The 21277-nt window shown below is 42.2% G+C and overlaps 1 protein-coding gene across 9 annotated transcripts in view; it reads right to left on the bottom strand.

The window, feature by feature from the left end:
- ATP2B2 (ATPase plasma membrane Ca2+ transporting 2) overlaps positions 1-18608 on the bottom strand; it is a 455339-nt gene extending 436731 nt beyond the window's left edge. For 3 of the 9 annotated variants that reach the window (XM_068158051.1, XM_068158052.1, XM_068158054.1), the window contains exon 1: positions 18522-18608. The gene's annotated coding sequence lies outside the window, so the exon portion shown is untranslated. The remainder of the gene's footprint in view (positions 1-18521) is intronic. The other 6 variants (XM_068158055.1, XM_068158056.1, XM_068158058.1 and 3 more) reach the window with 4 other exon arrangements.
- Between the last annotated feature and the right edge of the window lie 2669 nt (positions 18609-21277).

Raw genomic sequence — 21277 nt, 5'->3', positions numbered from 1 at the left:
AGGATACAGAAAACAGAAAGATTTGTTTGCTCTGGGTGGTAATCAAATGACACTGAGGACAGCATGTGTGTGTTTATGTACGTGCACACGCTCGCCATTTACCCTGAGTTGTAATTAAATGACACTCTGTTTGTACGTACACACGCTTATCTTTGCCAAATCAAAGAGCACAGAAAAACAGATCAAGCAGTACAGAAAAATCATCTGAGACAGAGACAAAATGCATCAGGTTTCAGGCTTTCCTATTCTTTCAAGTATGAAATGTTAGTAATTAACACACTAACTCTTCAAAAGCACAGCCATGTCCCGGTAACTGCAACTGAGGAGGCTTTTGACTTGTTTGAATACATTCATAAAGGTTTATCTTCTCACTCACACAAGTCATCATTCTTCTCACTCATGCCATTTACTTTCAAACTTGGCATTTCTACATTTACCATGATGCTGAGAAACATTCTGAGTCATTGGCATGGGGTTAACAATGTGGATAGAACAGCACGAAACAAAACGAAGGCTACAATCTTTGCCCTCGGTCGCTGGCACATTTATAACCTCGGTCTCTAAAGCCATGTGAAGTTTGTACTGGTTGCATTTCCCAGCCAGTTACATTTACACAACAGAAAAGGACTTTTATGGTTCAAACACAACCAAGTGACTCCGTGGAGACTTCTTGAGTCTATATTCAAAAGCATTTATTTCTACAGCAATGCCTCTATAATTACGTTTTATAACTGCTTACAGTTCATCTTTCAAAACAGCTAAATAAAGAGGAAGTTAACTGCAAATTAAAAGTACTTAATGCATGCTGAAAAGCAGAAACTGAAATGAATGTTTACTTTTTCTAGGAGCTGTTGAGAAACAGGCTGTCCATCTGAACAGAGCCAGAGATGAGCCTCCCATTACAACCCAGATGTATGGGCAACTACTATTTTTTAGATTCAATAGCTTAGAAACACATTCAGCCTCAACTGCTGTGTTTCTACCTACTCTTCTTGAATAACTGCTTTCTCCTTTGTTTCCAGCCAGAAACTACAAAAGATCACATCACTAATAGAGAAAGCAAAAAAACCCCAGCATCCTGAAGTTTCCTGAAGGACATGTGAAACTCAAATGCATTTTTGACACACAGTACTCACACCTCTGCTTAGCAGTATTATTGCCTTCGGTAACAGTGCCTGTTTTGAGGGGAGTATTTTGCCTACTCTATATTTTATGCACAAATTACCTGTGGAAGATTTCATTTATTCATAGTACTTTTCATTTCTCTAATGTAATAGCATGGCAGTAGGTTTTTAATTTATGCTTCTATTGCCTCACTGGTGGCTACATGAGAAAGTTCATAAACTATCAGATTAGCAAAACACTCCGACTGAAATATATCCCTGAATTATCAGAGATGCAGAAACAGATAAACAAGTGAGCAAACATCCCCAGAGTGAGAATACCAAACTCATTCAAATGCAGTTATGAATTTGCATTTTGCCTACAGCCTACAGAACACTCTAGAAATGGAAAACCAGACCTGAAGCAAGTCTAGACATGCAGACAGGACGGTGAGTGCAATGCACAGTTTTATGGCCTGTTTGCCATCTTCCCCACAGAGCTGCACACCTTCGGTTCCCCAGGGGAAAAGCCAACACACAAAACCTGTAGACAAACCACTAGCACTGTCCTCTGCTCCTGTGTAGGGTTTTTGTAGAGTTTTAGCCATAATCACAGGATCACAGAATGTTAGGGGTTGGAATGGACTTCTGGAGATCATCAAGTCCCAAGATCATTGAGTCCACCCCCCATAACGACCAGCAAACCCCATAACTGCCAGCAATGGGTTTGCCTCATCAGCCACCTCTTCTTATTCTCCTCAGAACTTAGATGAATAATCCAATACAAATATATTCAGAACTTTTTTCAACACCCATAGGCTTATTTTTGTTTCTATCCAACACTTGAAGAAATTGGGCAAAACTCTGAGTTGAGGTTAAAAGAAACCAACTTTTCATTCCTCTTATATTTCAAATGTTCTCATGCTTAATTCCTTAGCTTGCCCTGGCCCTGCTGCCTTTGGTATCAATACTGTCAGCTCCTGTGGCCTATTCATTCCTATGTCTTTCTTCCAGTATTCGAGCAATCTGATCTAATTGAAGGGGTCTCCACACATGGCAATGGGGTTGGAACTGGATGACCTTTCAGGTCCCTTCCAATCCAAACCATTCTATGATTCTGTGATTGCAAGCCAGGGGAAGTAAAGCTGGATTCTGAGAAATGCAATCACACAACACACTCTTTTTGCACCTGAAAGTCTGACTACATTCTCAGTCAAGGATTTCCCTGCAGGCTCTTTTGAAAGTGTCCTGGGAACACAATTCCTTTCTTATGCCTTCATCCACTTCACACAGCCATTAGACCTGAAACTTTTCACAGTGAAAACCCACACGATACACTGAACTCTGTCGTCTGCTGAGATACTTGTCAGATTTGTAGCACAAGATTACACAAAAGTCAGCCACACTGTGCTGAATAGCTACTTCAAATGACATCCCCTTCACTCTGGAGACTGTCCAGAGAATAGAGATTATAGGATATCCTAATCTGGGACTGCCTGATTTAATAACCGTGTTGGTCCTTAAAATGCCTTTTGTGTATGTCAAATATTTTTTTTCCAATTAGCCTGCCAGCAAGGGTGAATCTTCTTAAGTTTTAAGACTACAATTAGAATTATTGTTGGGAGGATTTATTCTAACCCCAGTTTCTACTCCCCAGAACTACACTGGAATCCAACAGAACACGGCTGACAGGAATGCCTTATTCATGGTGCTTTGATATTAAGTTTGAGCTTATCTAACAGAACCTGGGTTTAATTCCTAGAGGAAAGAGCTCTTTAAAGGAAAAAGTACAGCATAATGCTGAATGCTACCACTTGATTTCTGTAATCTCTTCTAGAGAAATGGCACCACAAAGCATATCAAGGCTTAAACTTAATATGTACTTTCTTCCTTTTCAGCCACTTTTCTCAAGTTCATTAAATGATTCTGTGTCTGTAAACCTGCTGGCAACTGGATACTCCACTTCACAGGCACTTCCTGCCCCAGTGAGTTTAAATGCTATTTTACACTCTCAATTGAGCATTAAAAGGGCAATGCTACACGCTGGGAATTTCATGCATCTGTATTAATGCTGACTACTGTAGCAGAGAAATGGCTTCCAAAGCAGCCCCAGAATTATCTTGTAGACATTATTGCCAAGAAATTGAAAGGGATTAAAACAAAACAAAAATGAAAAAAATCAGGTCACTCCTTCCAAAAAAAAAAAAAAGGAAGAAAAACTGGGGAGGGGGTGTTTCTTTTAAAAGTAACATTTGAGGCTTTTCTTTTTCCCCTGCTCAATTATGAAGGCTTTTATGTTTCGGTAAAAACAAAGTCAAAAACTAAATGAAAGATAATTTTGGAAGTATTATCTGACTCCAGAAACCACAAATTGCAAGGAAACAATCGTGCAGACGATGTAGAAACAGAGAATTAAACTAATTAAATTAATAATCTGTCTCTATTATCACAGCCAAATATTGATCTATAAAAAGCATACTCCTTTGGTGCCCCACTTGCTACAGAGTTCTAGCACCATCCTCACTGAAACTGGTGTCTTCTAGGATTAAACCTTCAGCCTGCAGCCTTCCTTACTTGGTTGGGAGGGTTTCACAGATATTTATAAATAGAATAACCTTTATTATTATTAGAATAAACCAAACCAGGTTGGAAGAGACCTTCAAGATCATCGTGTCCAACCCATCAACCAATCCAACCCACCCAAACAGCTAACCCATGACACCAAGTACCCCATCAAGTCTCCTCCTGAACACCTTCAATAGGATGCACTTTACTCAAGTGATGTCTAATTCCTGTTTCTACATACATGCACAATTATTTATCCCTCAGAAAGCTGAGGTATTATTACAAGTACTAATAAGTATCAGTATCCTTGACAGGGTGCTTGGTTGCATGGTTTAGTTGGTTGGTTGGTGTTGGATGATAGGTTGGATGTGATGATCTTGAAGGTCTCTTCCAACCTGGTCTATTCTATTCTATTCTATTCTATTCCATTCCATAGGACATTTCTCAATGTATGTTGTACTTAAACGTAAGCCTTTGCCTTCTAAAGATCTCAAACAACTATACATATAACAAATAGTGTGTTGTTATTTCCATGAATCCATAAAATTTACCACAGCTGGACCAATGTGCAAAGAACTACAACTCCTACCACCCTTTGTGGTGCTCAAAATCATCTTGAATAACAGACTGGGGGGCAGAGGACAGAAAAGAGAGAGAAAGAATGACTCTAAAATAGTCTGTTTCCCAAAATAAAGGTAATTGTACCACTACTGTCACTGCACCTTTGAACACTTGCTCCACAAGCATGAGAAGAGAGAATACACAAAGTTGCCATCAGTCCCAGCCTGGTACAGCATGAGACCATCACAAACACACAGCGGCTGACACATGAATGTAGCTGAAGGAAATCTGCCTTCCACCTTTAGGAAGAATTTGGAAGAAGAATAGAAATTGCTCTAAGAGCTACTTTTTTCCCTCCCTTATCAATCTTATTATCACATTCCTGTGCATACATTTCTACATCTGCTCCCATACTCCCTAGATAGGTGTCTCAAACAGAAAGGAAAAAGCCATTGCATTGGACTGGGGGGCGAGACAGAGAACTTACAGCCAAGCTTCCAATCACTGCCTCTGCAAGCTGATTACTCAACTCACTACTAATCTGCTGCACGATGCAATTCAATTTCAATTTCCCAAGGAGGTGGAGGAAGGGAGAGAGGAGAAATGTACCCAGCTGATGAAGCCCTGCTTAGGTTAAAACCTGTTGAAAGCTCTCTGCTGAGAGGCAGAGAAGGGACTGCAAAGGAAATAATGACTGTTCATGTTTCCCCATTACCCTGTCCTTTATTTTGTTAACAGTACCATTAATAATCATAATCATTTTGGTCAGCTTCACTCACAATCTTCTCTAGCACAAAATCCTATCCCAGACAAACTGATTTCTTTTTGTCCAATAGGAATAGAAAGCAATTCAGTTTCTTGGCTTTTTTTATTCTTAATAAAAAACTGTAAGATTTTGGTACTTGATATTTAGCTTATAAATATTATTCCTTCTCCTGAAGGCAAGATTGAAATGCCTCTGGCACCGCCATTGGACTAAACCCTGAAAGAATTTATTTGCCACACTACCTTAACATTTCATTAAAAGAGCCCCTGAACATTTCATTAAAAATACTGAACTTAGTTTCAATGTCTTGAAGAAAAAGCTTGACAGAGACTTGCATTTTGCAAAATAGGTTTGCTTTGTTGCACGTACCTTTCAACATGAGATCATCATCAGTTCATTTCCCATCACATCTGTCATTTCCACAGCAACATCCCACTGGATGTTGCTCAGTCTGCATGTTCCACAAAGATCAGCACGTTGGTTTACCTACCAGCCTGCTGACTGACATCACACAGCCCAACTTCATTAACTTTGACAGAAGTTGTTTCTCATCCTACAAACGGATTTTTGTATTTTGGTCTTGTTTCAAATAGGTATTTTGATCCTTGCTAGGGAAACTGCCATTCACACAGTGGGAAGTTTAAAAGAAATAAAGCTCATTTTCTGTAACTTCAAGTGCCAAATGCAGCGCACGCTGTGAGAGAACATTGTGACATTAGCCATGATTCGTAACAGTTGACCTTTGAATCAGATCAAAATGGCACTTCTTCAAAGCTACAGCTTCTTTAATCAGAGCTAATGTGAAGCAGCAAAGGACTTTCACTCAAATATTTACAGAGGGGTGGGTTTAATTATACAATTGAAATATTTCAACTTTATTACACTAGTGAGATTTACGTGAGCTAAACACGACCTTATAGACTTCATCTGGTTTAACATCTAAAACTCCTTTCTAACTTCCTACGTAAAGATCCAGATTAGAGTGTCTTTAATCAGCTGTGAAACACCCACTCTTGAAGTATGCTTTTCCTGGTATGGACTTCATGCACACACACAAAACAGATACACAGATTTGTTCAACAGAAAAACAGTGAAGTAAGCAAAGCAAAGGTGGTGTGCTCCAATACCATCGCTGGTAGGCAGCCAGCAGTAGGTATGGCTTGGACTCTATTATAGGCTTCTTTTTAAATGCTCACAATACATCAAAGACTTTTTAAAACTAACACAGTAGAATAGGATAGGAATAGGATAGGAATAGGATAGGAATAGGATAGGAATAGGATAGGAATAGGATAGGAATAGGATAGGAATAGGATAGGAATAGGATAGGAATAGGATAGGAATAGGAATAGGAATAGACCAGACTGGAAGAGACCTTCAAGATCATTGCATCCAACCCATCATCCAACACCACCTAATCAACTAAACCATGGCACCAAGCACCCCATCAAGTCTCCTCCTAAACACCCCCAATGACGGTGACTCCACCACCTCCCCAGGCAGCCCATTCCAATGGGCAATCACTCCCTCTATGAAGAATTTCTTCCTAACATCCAGTCTAAACCTCCCCTGGCACAGCTTGAGACTGTGTCCTCTTGTTCTTCAAAGACTATTTTTAGAAGTGGTCTTCTAGATCCATTTGACACATATATATGTTCACCAAATCCTCATGATGATGTTGTTTAAATTCAAACATCAAAACACATTTTGGTGAAAACTTTGCTCTATCAGAAGTCCAACTACTCACTACTTACCTACTTCACCCAGATTTCCACTGAAAAGAAAATCTTTGAAAAGCATGCCAGCTGTGAAAATGTGTCTCATAATGAATATATTGAAACATATTTGGAAAATCCTGGGTCTGATTAATTTTGAGACCTGAAATGTGAAACCTGTGCTCTCAGTCAGAGCAGGAACTTGGAGGAGGATTCTGAAAGAAAAGTCTGTACCTCAGGGTACAGCCTGTACAAGGGAGTGACACCTTCAAGTTTCCATCCCAATGGAAATGTAAATGTTGTAACCTCCAAACCCCTACAAATGAAACAAAAAACTGTAATTGTCTGGTTAGCTGTGTATGTCCCTGTTATAAAAAGCAAGATTCCTTTTATATTCAGAAGTTCTTCATAGAAAGAGTGATTGCCCATTGGAATGTGCTGCCCAGGGAGGTGGTGGAGTCACCATCACTGGAGGTGTTTAGGAAGACACTGGATGGGTCGCTTGGTGCCATGGTTTAGTTGATTAGATGGTGTTGGGTGATAGGCTGGACTTGATGATCTTGAAGGTCTCCTGCAACCTGGTTAATTCTATTCTACTCTACTCTATCCTGACTGAGACACATTTTTAAAGTATTGCCAGCTGTCAGAGCCACTGGTAACATTACATGGAGCCTTTTCAGAGACAAGATGACCAAAAATAGCTGTCAATAGTAATAGTTAGGATCCCTGTAGAATAGTTTCAGAAGTAGCTAATACTTTGTACAACTGAAATGGTTAGCTAGATTACGTTTTCAGAACGTAGATGCTAAACAATTTCTGAGAAAATAAGCCTTTGGTTGGAAGAGGTCTTACAGAGATAACTCAAAAATTGAGAAACAAATGGTCTTGACACTTACCTGAAAACTCCTTGACAGAGTGCTAAGTGTGGTACCTGGACTGGGAAGGCCATACTTTGCATTCCTGAGTACAGGCTGCTTCACTGACATCATGAGGAAAATCCTCATTGTATTTGCTTCCCTAGGAAACACGCTTCAGCAGATAATGCAGGTCCTGCTGTTACCAATGCAGCAGCTATCATTAACTCTGACCAATTTGCAAACAACAAAAGAACATGAGTTCTGGATTATCAGAGCACAATTACTCCCTGATACTTTAACATTCCAGAGTTCTCCAAGCTAATTGGTGGGTGCACAATGTCAGAAATTCCATAGCCATGATGATGCCACCAAGGCTTACAGCATATCATTTTCCCTTGGAGATACAGTCCCTAATTTAACCAAGCACTTACACCTGATGTTTAATGCTTTATTCCAGCAGAATTCAAACACATATGCAATTGCTTTGTTGAACAAGGAGTGATTTAGGCATATGCTTAAGTACTTCACTGAACTGGGACCATGCTATTTATAGAAAGCTTTTTGTTCCAGGTTTATCGTTCAACACTTGTATTTATCCTATGGCTTTTCCTTCTGTGCACCTTCCCCTAACACAGGAAAGGTTTTAGGGCTATAATTTTCTTCAAGAAGGCATAGGTTTCAAATCAGAATGGATATCACAAGGTTCTCCATGCTTTTTGTTCTTCATCATATTTACTAAAAAAAAACAAACCACACACCACAAAACCAAACCAAAAAAACTCAAATAAAAAGAAACCACAACCAACAGTTAAGCTGAATCAGAGGAAAGTTATGAAGCCAGAAGTCCTACCTAAAAGCAGGCTAAAAAAAAGTTTTTTCTCCACTGCACTGAAGGAACTGAACTCTAACATATGCACCCATAAGGTTCATTTCAAGTTCTCCAGCTATCCTTCAGCGTGCAATACTCCACTCCACAGACAGTGAAATTCCACCAGGGTCATGTCTGAAGTAGAATTGTGTTCTACTTGAAAAGAGGTCAGTGCTGTACACCCATTGCTGCTGCAGAGAGGCAGACTGCTATAAGGCACAGAGTGGTGGTGTGAAAAGACAAAAATACTTCCAAGTGACTTCCAGCTCAATGGCAGTAACTCTGTATTTTCATATAGAAAAATCTCGCTCCACTGCAGAGGGATCTGGACCTAGCAGCTCATCTTCGGGTGTTAATGAACAGATTTTTGCAGCTCTTTGTTTTGATTAACTGATCTCTTTTCACAGCTGTTGATAGGAAAAATTCCACCTCTCCCTAAAAATATCTAAAAGGTGTATCTGCTTTATTAACAATATCAGTCATACACTGATGCTGGTTTATTGATTTTATGTCCCTCCAAAATAAATCCATGGGGCTTCTGGTTTCTATATTTATACAGAGATTATGCAAAAACAGTGCTGTGCTTCTGGGATGCATAAAAATCCAGCTGGAAAAAACAAATGGTAGGTTTAATTGACATCCTTCTATTAAAACAGCTGTAAAAGGCACCTTTCCTTCCAGAGCAGCACCAAATATAAGACTGTTTAGGAATTCAAGTTCTTTAAGAGGAAAGGATACATCTATCTACTTTTTGAGACTGGACAGAGAGAGGTAAAATGAAAAAGGAGAGAAAGACAATGAAAGACAAAGAAGGAATGATGAAAGCAGCCAGCTCCTCAGTGGTGCGTAACAGAGAAGACTGCAGCATCAGACGAGCATGTGCACTGATGGAGGGAGGCTGGGAGAGAAAGCAGGGCACTGCTGCTGCTCCCTTTGATGCAGAGCCCATGCTGCACAGCAGTACTGGCTTCTGTGGAGCCCACCTCCCACTTCCCTTGACAAGGAAATCCACCACTGAGCTTCTGCTATGGAAATCTGGCAGAGTGAAACTCACTTTGCTTGATTCTTCCTCCGCTCAGGGGAACAGAATCTTACACGTCCTTGTAAATACTTGCACAGAAACACCATCAGAGAAGATTCCATGATCCCTTCCTCCTGTAACTTATGACTTTCAATTCTGGTTAATTAGATGCATTGGAAGGGGCAAAATTATCCCCCAAAAGCATATTATTCCATCAGAGCACCCTAACAACATAACACACCACCGCTAAAAATCAATAAGAGAAACTTTTCGTTGTTTTCAAGAGGTACTGAATCAGACTAATAATCTTCAGCTGAATTATTAATGGTAACTTGTAAGCCATTATCATGGGAAGATCTTTATTAGTCACCAATTTAGAGGGCAATTTTCAGGAACATCCAATCTAGAGGTGCACAAATCCCACTGACAAGCCAACAGGCCTTAAAATTCCATTTGGCTTCCATTCCTCCCCTTTTAAAAGATCCTGCCCTTAATACATTAAATGTTTTTACTGTGCTATCTATAACTTATTTGGCCATCAGGCCATAAATGTTACTTGGAAGCGGTCTCCTGACAAGGATGCAATGCTTAGTGCTAGGTTTACAAATGTGATGTTCCTTCCCTAGAGCAAGATGAAATTCTAACTGTAAGGGTACTCTGTTGCAGGCAGGCTCTTCTACCTGAACCACACTGGTTCTCAGAAGGGTGCAAGAAAATGACCAAAAAAAAGAGTCATTCTCACATAGAGGAGACTTGGTTATTTGTGTACATGTAGAACCTACTCCACTTATATTGAAGTGGCTGTAATATTCCTTTTGAATAGTATCACAAGTATCTTGCAGATACAAACAGTGCTTTGCACTTACAGCTGCATCTTCTATCCAAAATTCTCAGAAGTGCCACAAGCAGCGATGATTTAACTCTTGAAGCATGCAGGTTAGGTGCACACTGTAGCAGTTTAATTATTAATCTAGAACAGCAGCCTAACAAAAGCAAGCAATATGTATGAAGGCACAAGACATCCCCAAACAAAGCAAGAAGGAAACACACAGTCTGAGTTCCTCATCCCCTGCTCGAGCCATCACATAGATGCATTTTTTAATCTTTTCATGCTGCTCCCTTGAGAAGGGAACATGGTGTACTATCAAGGTGAAGCTGTGCTAACAAGATAAAGGTATGCACATGGAAGATGTTACTAAGGTTGCAGTTGTATTTTATTCTGATTAATAGGAAAGCATTGGCTGAGATTTTAGAGGCAGCAATACAATTTAAGTCAGCATTATGACAAGTCAAGAGAATTCACTAGTAGATTGAGAGGAAGATGGGAAAGAGTCATGCACACACAAAAAAACAAGTGAAATACAGGGCAGCAACTGCAGCAAACTCAGTTTGTAACATCTCTTGGACAGATGATCAAGGAGTTCAGGAAGAGTGATAGTTATCAACAATACCTGTATAAAATAGTGCAACAGATTATCTCAGAGCAGAGAGAGTATAGGAAGAGACTTTTACTGTCACATCTGGAGTCTTTAAAGGCTTTGACTATCAGAAGAGATTGTACAAAAGGTGAAGCAAGAGTATTCAACAAAGAGCAAGTAGAAAAGAATGGCAGAAACATCTCAGGTATGATCCAGATGAGCCAACACACAAAAGGATCAACAACTAATGAGGGACATAAAAAGGTAACTGGAAAAGGATCTACAAATACAGCAAAAGTAATCAGGTGACAAAGATAAGCAGAGGTTCTGGAATGTAATGGGAAAGGAGAGAAAAGAACAGATGGCAAGGAAAAAGCTAAAGTATTCAGTACCTCCTTCATATTCTTTTAATGTCTCCATCTAAAGGATAATGAAAAGCAAAAACAATTCAACAGTGATTTACACCAAGAAGGCAGGACTACAGGCCTGAAGAAAAAAGAATGGGCTAAAAAATATCAAAAGAAGCCATATGTGCTCTGTTTGATAGAGAATGATGAAATTCACTGCAGAGTACTTAGGGAATTACCTAAAGCCATCCCCAAACATTAGCTATTACATTCAATAATGCACGAAGGATGGGTACAGTTCCCAAAGGACTGTGGAGAAGCAAAAATAGTATGCAACTTCAAAAGGAGAAACAAGTCTGACTCAAGAAACTGCAAAACAAATCCACCTCCCTTTTATACTAAGGAGGATGCTGAAACAAGTGAAATCATCACATAAGCACCTGAAGGATTAAGTGCCTGAAAATAATCAAAGCATCAAATCAATGAAATTTCCTTTTTGATATGGTAACTGGGCTCCTAAACAAGGAAGACCTAGTAACAGGCAGTTTATACTGATCACAGTAATGCTCTCAGTAACTGTCCAACATGGTATTTTCATGGGACAGGATGGGCTGATGAAATCACAGCTTAGCAAGGGACTGGTAGGAAATTGCAGCTTAGTGGGGGCAGGGTTTTTTTAAGAGCAGACTAACAACCACCACACAATTAAAAGTGATTACTAAAAATTTACTCTAATGGAATGCAATTTCACATGGCACACTGCAAGGATATGCCTTGCAGCTGACTGTGCACATCCATGAATTTCAGGAGAGAAAAAGATGGGTGAGGTAAGCAAGTAGGGTTCATATCACCTTCAGTCAACAGGCAGACAAGGTCCAAATCCAAAATAAAACTTCATATATTGAGGAATTTGTTGGAAAGCAAACAGCAAGCACAGAAGTGCAGATCTAGAAATCAAGCAAAAGTACAAAATAGAGATAAGCTGAGATCTGCTGGAAGGGAGTTAGAAGCCATTGTAGGGTATAAGGAACAGGTAGTACAATGCTATTGTAAAAAGAGACAGAAATCATGCCACGATGTATATAGCAGGGGTGTCACACATAAAGTCACCTTTCCATTCTTCTCTGCTGCCCAGAAACTTATAAAACCTGAGTTGAAAAAAAAAGAATCACAAGAAAATTCACAGTAAATACAACTCTGTCTTGTCATCTTATTTAGCTAGGGAGCAATAAATGTTAGCAGTGTCAAGAAAAAGTATTATGGGGACACTGTCGGGTCACAGGAATAGCAACATAATACTGTATCTTCTGCAGGAAACAAACCTATTAACACCAACCCTCACAGACCACAACGGCATTTTCTTGTTCCTGGGGCTCTCAAATTCTTCAGCACTTGACACAGACTCAGCAGGGCTACAACATGTAGCACATTAATTTTTCAAAGTATTTACCCTTTCAAGAAGAACCATCCTGCCTCTTCTGGAGTGATTCCTGTCATTGGCATGTTTAAATAAAATGGGTCTAGTTTTTGCCAGGATTTTTGGACATTTGGTACTTTATGTAATTAAGGAAAACCCAGTAACATGGAATAGATCTTTTGCAAATAAAATGTTGACATTTCGTCTTCATGTAATTACTTGCTGCTATTTGTAGGTCTGAGCTCATGCCAAGTCTTCCCTTTTACTCCACCAAAAAAAACCAAAAAGAAGATAATATTTCAAGGAAATAAAATACTTCACACATTACAAAAATGCTGGTGAACATTTAGGGTTTGTAGAATACAGCAATGCATTAAAAGTGGATTTGAACTCAAGACTACAAGTCCAACACAGCAAAGCAGTTCCATGTCCAACTAATATTGCCACCAAACAGTTTTGCTTGTGTAAGTTTATTCTCCAAACAACCATCTTGCTTTAACTGCAATTGTAGACCGGCACCTAAAAGTGCAGAGATTCGTTTCCTCAGGTGACAAAGAATAAAACTATTCATTTTTCTGGACTAAATTGAATTTGCCTTGAATTCAGCAGTTCCTATCAACAGAATTGCTAAGAATTCTGATGATGGCAAGAGAGCATTTTTCTGCTCTTTGTTATCACAAATCTCCTCATTTAATGCCACTGCTTAGAAACATTTCGAGATGCCTATTAGAATACTTTCTAGGAACCCACCAACCTATTGGGGTTTCTCATTTTGGTGGCAGAGAACGTTCCCAGCAAACAAAATTCCTACTACTTCAATCCTCTCAAACATTATTAACCTGTTTAAAATAATAACAATGTTACAAAATGATTTAAAATACCAAGAAAATACCTGCATCACAAAACCTGAATTGATGGACAGTCTAATACATGAGTCTCTTCTCTGAGTTCAGCTGCATGTAATCACACCTTCCATGATAGAAGATTTCCTGTTAGTGAGAACAACTTTCACTGATGAAGAACCACTATTCAGTAAGCACAACAGAGTATGTATGATCAGCAAATACATTCAAGGTGACACTGTGACTTCTGCATGGTAAAGGCTTGGAAAGTGTCTCCTGCACATCATGAGATATCAAAAGGAAAGGTATTAGCCTCACTGTTAACCACCAAGGAAAAGCTCCTATTCATCAGAAAACTCATGAATCTCAAAGCATTTAAGAGATGGAAGTAATGCAGAGTGGAAAGCAGCAGTTAGAATATTTTTAAGCAACTTTCATCCCTGCTGAATGATTTTATAGCAGACATACTTTTCATGAAGTTCAACATGAGTTATTTAAGCATGTTAATACATAAATTAGGCTAAAGGTAATTCCCCAAACACTAAGGAATTAATGACTTACTAATCTCAGAACTAAAAGTGCTGAATAGAGACAGCTTCAGTACTCTGAGCTTCGTACTGCACAGTCTTTCAAAACCTGAAATGCACACCCAAGGTCAAACTGCTGAGAAGCAGCTCCAGATCCTGGCCCTTCAACAACTAACATCAGTCCTTCCTTAACGTGATGGTTTCCATATATACACACATGTATACACCATCAGTGTTCAACAAGCAGGCAGGACAAAATACCTCCTTCACAAGAAGCATCAAGAAGAGAAAGCAGCTTTGGTTCTGAAAAAAAGGCAGTGTTAATGTTTTCCAAAGGTGTTCCACTACACAAGGAATAAATCCACTGTGCAAACAAAGATCTGTGTATTATGACAACTGTACTACCTAGCACACAATACCACTGTTGCTGCTCTTTTGCAGACATTCACAAATTGCACTACAATCCCAAGAACTCCAAATATGGCAATTGCTAGAAGCCAAGCAGTTCTTGGGACATAGAGCTTTGAAATAGGAGAGATGGGAGGAATGCTGTATCTGCCAGCAACGTGAGGCCCTTCAGTCAGAGGAGAGAAAAAGCTGAAAGCAGATAAAGAGACTTCCAGAAGAGAATGGCTATTGAGACTATGACGGCACTGACTTGGGCATTTAGACTGAAGAAAATCAGCCTCTTCAAAAATTATGCCTTTATCTGGAAACTTAAAGGCAGGCAACAAACCCTCCAAAACACACTTCCCATGGTACGTGTTAAGTATACGTCAATTTCTGCTTCCAAGAAACACTCAAAGCCTTTCTGGTTTACACTCCAGCACGTGGAAGGTCTTCCCGCAGCACAGCAGCTACTTTATTTGTATGCCACAAAACATTCAAAAATTCTGAACATAAGGTTCAAAATAGGTGAAAACAAAGCCTTTGCCATAATGACCTTTAGACACTGAACCATGCTGACGCGTGCAGGACGACTGAGGAAAACACCAGTGAGCTTATCACTTAGGATATGCTATATGAGACCACATAAACATGAGAGCTGGTCACACCTACACGGTGGAAGTCTAAAAGATTGCACTACTAAATAACTTCCAGTTATGGAAACTGAAACTTTTTCTAGAGTAGGCTTTGGCAAAAACAAAGAAAAAAAGCCTTTGTGATTTAACTGATAACTCTGTAGCATGAATACATTGAGACCTACATGTATCTCAGCCAGTATGGCACATCCATTATCCTACTACACATAAATACTATCTGTCCACACTCACTTTTCCCTCCTCAAACAGGTGTTTTTTTTTCCTTTTCAGATAATTTAAATCATCTTATCCTTTTGCATTTGCATCTTCTACTCTCAAAACAGTCTGCATTTATATTTATCTTCACTCCATTTTCTGTTGTTTTTTTTCCTTTCAAAGGACAACTCGAATTCCACTTCAAACTTTGAAAGTGGTGAACAGTTATTGCCCAGCATGCTATATGTAAAGCTTTGTTGGAAACAGAATTCTTAAGTGTGTCTGACACACACATTCCAAAGGCAGTCTTCATCAGAGATCTGAACTTTGTTCAAATGTTTATTTTAAAAGATTTCAGCAGTCACACAACGCTGTTCAAATGTAAGCATCCATCCTTTTCCCAGGTACTCCTCCACTATCATCTCCCATCAGAGTGCCACTAAATCACTTAACTCTTGTGTAATTACTCCGCTTTTTCCTCATGGCCAACACAGATTATTTTCCCCCCATTCATCATCTTGCACCTATTCTGAAGTTACATTGCAAGTTTTAAGGTGTTTTGAGTAGCAGAATTTTCTTTCTAACCTCACTTGCTAAACTGCCTATTATAAATTTGGGGTAAACAACCAGAACATGCAGGTGTTGTTGACGCAGATAAACTCTAAGACAGCACCTGGAGGTTTATCTATATTCAGACAAACAGTCCTACATTCTAGTCACGTCACTAAAGTTACTGTGGTAAGTGATCTGCACTGCTTTATTCTTAGCTAACAAAAGAGAAGGTAGAAGACAAAAGCACCAGGTTTGACTCAGCCACATACAAAGACCTAAAGCTATGCTAGAGCTATCTGAGGTGCCCTATTGTGTCTGGTACGTGACATGGGACACAGTGGAGATTCACAGCCCTCTGAAGTAGTGCAGAAGGCCAGGAGGATGCTCCGAGGCATTCCAAATGACACTGAACAGCTATTTGAGGAAAATCAAACCAAACCCACCAGCTATTTTAGAGGTTCATTCTCTCTCCCCATTGCACTCCAAAATGAGTCCTGTGAAGGTGACAGTGTTACAGGACACCATGTAAGTACACCCATTATCTCCCCATGCAGCCTGTCAAACCCACCAAAATCTACTTAGCATAATCAGGAAACAGGCAATTCAATGGTTAAAAGATACAGTTTGGACAGTGACACATGCCAGAAATTTGGATCAATATCACACTCAATAGCCTAGATAATCAAGAGATTGTGGTCCTAGATTTATAGCATGGTTTTATAGCATTTATACCCAGAGAAGTTGGGAAAAGTCTGGAGACATTTAAAAGCCACCTGGATGGCCTGCCCTAGGTGATGCTGCTTTGGCAAGGCAATTAAACTAGATGATCTCAACCTCTACCATTCTGTGATTCTGTGGGAGCAAAGGACAATACTAGTAATGATATCAAACATGAATTAAAGATAACATAACATAATACCCTGCATTCCTTCCATTCAATGTTTAAGTGCAAATGTTGACATTTGACACTAAACTGAGCATTTACTACACACTCTTTTGCTTTAGGGAGACCATACAGGGATACTCACTTTGGCAACAGAGCTCAACACTAGGTCATAAGGTCATTAAAAAGAACACTGTTTATTAGCAAGACACACAAGCATAGACAAACAACCACTTCTTCACATAGAAGTCATGAAAATGCTGAGTTCTCATTCAGTCCCCACATGAGAACCAGTGATGTGTATAGATGAGGGGACAGGATCAGGAGCCAAGCACGACTTGTGAACACGACCGTGTGCACGCAGTCCCACTCAGTTTAAAAGAACTGCTTACGTAACTACGTGATGCAGCACCTACCAGCAATGTACCAGTATTCTTCAAAAGAGTTCTTTTCACTGCTTGGGAGTTGAGTTACAGCAGTATCAACTTTCACGCTGTTTATAAACTTACATCTTAGTTTACCGCAGCAGCCGTGAAGCCCTACTCTATGCCACTGCTTTCAGCTTGCCTCTCTTCCCAGCACCTTTACCTTGGTATCCTCACTTCTCCAGCATCACCTTACCACAAAATACACTTTAAATAAAAAGAATTAGCACAGGATTAGGCCGTGTTGGTGTAAGGTGATAAAACGGCACAATAGACACAGAAAACAGCAAACTTTTCGACAGTTTAATTGAGAGTTTTTCTCCACCTAGAATACACCAGGTCTTTCAAAGAGACCAAACAGAAGACCACCTTTAACATTTTTAGTACAGTTTCTAAGTCCAGATCCAGTCAAAAAAGAATCCATTGCGTTCACCGACGATAGGAAAGCACGTCTTGATGACATCCATGCCAAAGTAGTGGTGATGGGGACTCCAGCAGACACCTGATACGGGATCCAGGGGCACCTCGGTGGGTGGTTTACTGGGTGACCTGAGGAAAGTTACCTCCTGCTGCAGCTTCACTGGGGCTCTGCAGTGTTCTTAATACTTCACGGGAGTACCGCGAGGCTTTGCAAACCCCTGCTTGTAAAACATATCTAAAGCCCCCAGCCGAAAATAAAGAGGAAAAAAACCTTATCCTGCCATGGCAAAGCTCAGCTGAGGGCGCAGGAGCCGGGCGAAATCCCCCGCCCGTGGCCACGGCAGCGACGATAGTCCCGAGGGTCTTCTCCCTCCATCAGCTCATCACCTCACACCGCGCCGCCGGGGCAGCGGGGCTGCGGAGCACAACCCTCCTCCTAACTCTCTCAAATCAATATTCCTACGAGAAGCGTCACCCTCTGGAAGTTGAAGCCCAGAGCCCAGACCCAGGGCTGCAGGGACCCCCACCAGGGTCCCACCCGAGCGGCGCTGCGCCGGCGCTCGCCCGAGGACCGCTATGGCTCGGCCCGGCCACAGCGGGGCTTCCCTACCGCCACCCGGCTCCCGGACCTCCCGGTCCCGGCTAGCCCCGCCGCCTCCTGCGCGCTGGCACTAAAGAAACTGCCGCTCTTGGAAAGGACAGAGCGCCGTGTGCGCTGGTTTCCCCCGGCAGCAGCATAGCCGCTGGCCACGCAGCCCTGCCGTCCCGCAGAGCGAGCCCGCGGCGGAGCCGTCTCCATTCACCGCTCGCAAACATCCTTCATCCGCATCTCGCTGCCTCCGGGGCGGGCTTGGCTCCGGCGGGCTCCGCCACCCCGGGTAGCGCTTTCCCGCAGCCCCCTGCACCTCAAGGTCACCTCAGCGCCGGGCTGCCCCGGGGGTCGCCGCTCCCCACAGACACCCCCTCCCTCAACCCGCGCCGGGCTCCCGCTCCTACCTGAGCCAGCGAGCGGAGCCGAGCCGCCGGGAACGCGGAGGCGGCCGCTGTCCCTTCAGCGGCGGCGCCCGGGGAGTCGGGCCGCGCACGGCGCCTCCCTCCTGCGCCGGGCCGCTGCGCTGCGGTGGGCGGCGGCGGAGCTCCGTCAGACTCAGCGGGGCCGCGGGGAGCGGGAAAGCCCTGGAGGGGGGGAGGCAGCGTCTTTCCCCTCCCCGCCGAGGTGCCGGCCCCAGCGGAGCTTCGCCTCCCCCGGCAGGGCTGGGGCTCCCCTCAGTGGGGAGAGGCCGGCGCCGCGCCCAGCTCCGCCGCTGCTCCAGACCGTGCGCAGCAGCGCTGAGCTGAGGGTCCCCTTCCCTGCTTCTCCCCAGGGCCCCGCGGAGAAGGGCTGGCCTGAGGCAGGGGCTGGAGGACCGGAGAAAGGGCAGCCTGAGGGGGCGGTGGGGATCCCCCTCACATCGCCCAGTTCTGTACTGTTTAAGTTGATACCTTAAAATTTGCCTATAGTCCTCACAAGGACTCACAAGGAGCGGTGTCGGAAGAGCACGGAGAGGGAGCCCCGCAGGTGAGAGCGGTTCTGACCCACCTCAGCGAGAGGGGGTTTCATGGGGGCTGGCAGGTGCAAAGGTTTACCACCTTTTATCCTCTGTTAATACTCACAGTTTTCAGCCAGAATTTTCCCAAAAGGCCTGACCCTGATCTGAAAGATGGGGAGTCCCACGCTGGGACACAGGACCTGTGGAAGAAGGTATGTCAGTTTCACTTTGTGAAGTACATTCTGCAGATGATGCAGGTTACAGAGCCTGGGCAGCTCATGCTCCAGTATGAGAAAATTAAGCCAAAAAGAATTAGACTCCCTTTCTGTGAGGACTCATGGAAAAGGCAAGGGGTAATGGGTACAGGTTACTCCTGGGGAGATTACAGCTGGAATTCAGAAGAAAATGTTTGCTCATGTGAACAGTTAGACATTGGAATCATATCCCAAAGGAAGCTATGGATTTCCCTACACTGATCAGTTTTAAGACAGCATGACAGGGTGCTGGGCCAGGTCATTAAAACTACACTATCACCTAGAAAAGTCGGACCAGATGATCCTTGGGGTCCCTTCCAGCCTGGCATTCTGTGAGATGAAGACACTGTTCCTTACAATGTTGGCAAAGAAGAGGGTGGTATCTTTGAAACATTGCCAGAGGAGTGAATGTTGGGTAGTTAACCAAGCCTTCGTGGGTTTACACATAGGCTTCAATTAGATACCAGAGCAGTTCTGTTGTGCCACAGAACCTATTAACCATGAGACTTAAAACCAGCTACTGAATGTCTCCAAACCTGAACCAAAACAGAGAGAACTTCAAAGGCCACTTCTTCCAAGCTCAAGATAAGAGCACAGGTTGGAAATCAAAAAAGGGAGCTAAGAGACCCACATGGTTAAACAGGGCAAGAGCTGGGCAAACATAAGTGGAAGAAGAGAGTCTACAGATCATGGAAGGAGGGGTTGCCCCTTGGGAGGATCATAAGACTTTTCAGAGGATGAAGGGAGGCAACTAGGAAAGCTAAGGCCTCCTTGGAATTAAGCCTTGCAAGAGAGATCAAGGACAGCAGAAAGGGCTTCTTTAAATACATTGCACACAAAACTAACACTAGAGACAATGCAGGCCCACTGCAGAATGAGGGGGGTGCCCTGTTGACAGAGGATAAAAAGAAGGCATAGCTACTGAAGGCTTTCATTGTCTCTGTCTATACTGCTGGAGACTGTCCTCAAGAGCCCCAGAGCAAGTCAGGGTAAAGGAGGAATTTGCCTTGGTTGATGAGGACTAGGTTAGAGATCAGTTAAGCAATCTGGACATCCATAAAGTCATGGGTCCTGATGGGATGCACCCACAGGTGCTGTGGGAGCTGGTGGAAGTCATTGCCAGGCCACTCTGCATCATCTTTGGTAAGTCATGGGGAACAAGTGAGGTGCCTGAGGACCGGGGGAAAGCAAATGTCACCCCAGTCTTCAAAAAGGGCAAGAAGGAAGACCTGCCTAACTGTAAACTAGCCAGCCTCACCTCCATCCCTGGGAGGTGATGAAGCAACTTATCCTCGGCACTGCCTCTAGGCATATCGAGAATAAGGTCATCACACAGCACCTGCAGACCACCTCAGCAAACTCTAGCAGTTTACTTGGAAACCTGGAAATCTTCCACCAGGTTTTGTTGGTGAATAGCAGTGCTGGCCAGCCCTGGTTGTCTGAGAGACGATACACTGTTAATTATATTCTGATTACTATCTTGGCTTGTTCCTGAACACCATTTGAATTCCAGACTTAACCTTATCTCAGCAAAGATTACAAAAAAGTAGGACAGCTAACATAGGTACAAATCTCTCCACCTCTTTTAAGACTGTTTCTAACTTATTTAGAACCAGGAGATGCTGTGACCATGTTTTTGTAGTGCTTTCAAGACGAGCTTGTTAATAAAATACAGACTTGTAATTCCCACCAAGTCCAGTCACTACCTTTGGGAGAAAAAACTAGAAACTTGTAACTTGTCTGCAAATAGCTAGATATTCTTCTCATCTGATCTGAAACCACATGCTCACTGTCAACAGAGAATGAACGTTTCTGCCGCTTTCCCCTGCTGCATCTCTCTGGGTCACGACGAAGATCAAACATACTGACAAAAACTAAGCAGAAATAGCAACATTTCTGCTTTGACAATGCTTAGAAAGATGGCAGAGAAAGCCTGAATGAAATGTTTACCAAAATAATCATGCAAACA

This window comes from Melanerpes formicivorus, unplaced genomic scaffold (assembly GCF_026170545.1).
Source record: "Melanerpes formicivorus ecotype bairdi unplaced genomic scaffold, bMelFor1.0.p_v2 SCAF_38, whole genome shotgun sequence".
Classification (NCBI taxonomy): domain Eukaryota; kingdom Metazoa; phylum Chordata; class Aves; order Piciformes; family Picidae; genus Melanerpes; species Melanerpes formicivorus.
This window is presented reverse-complemented; position numbering and strand designations above follow the sequence as displayed.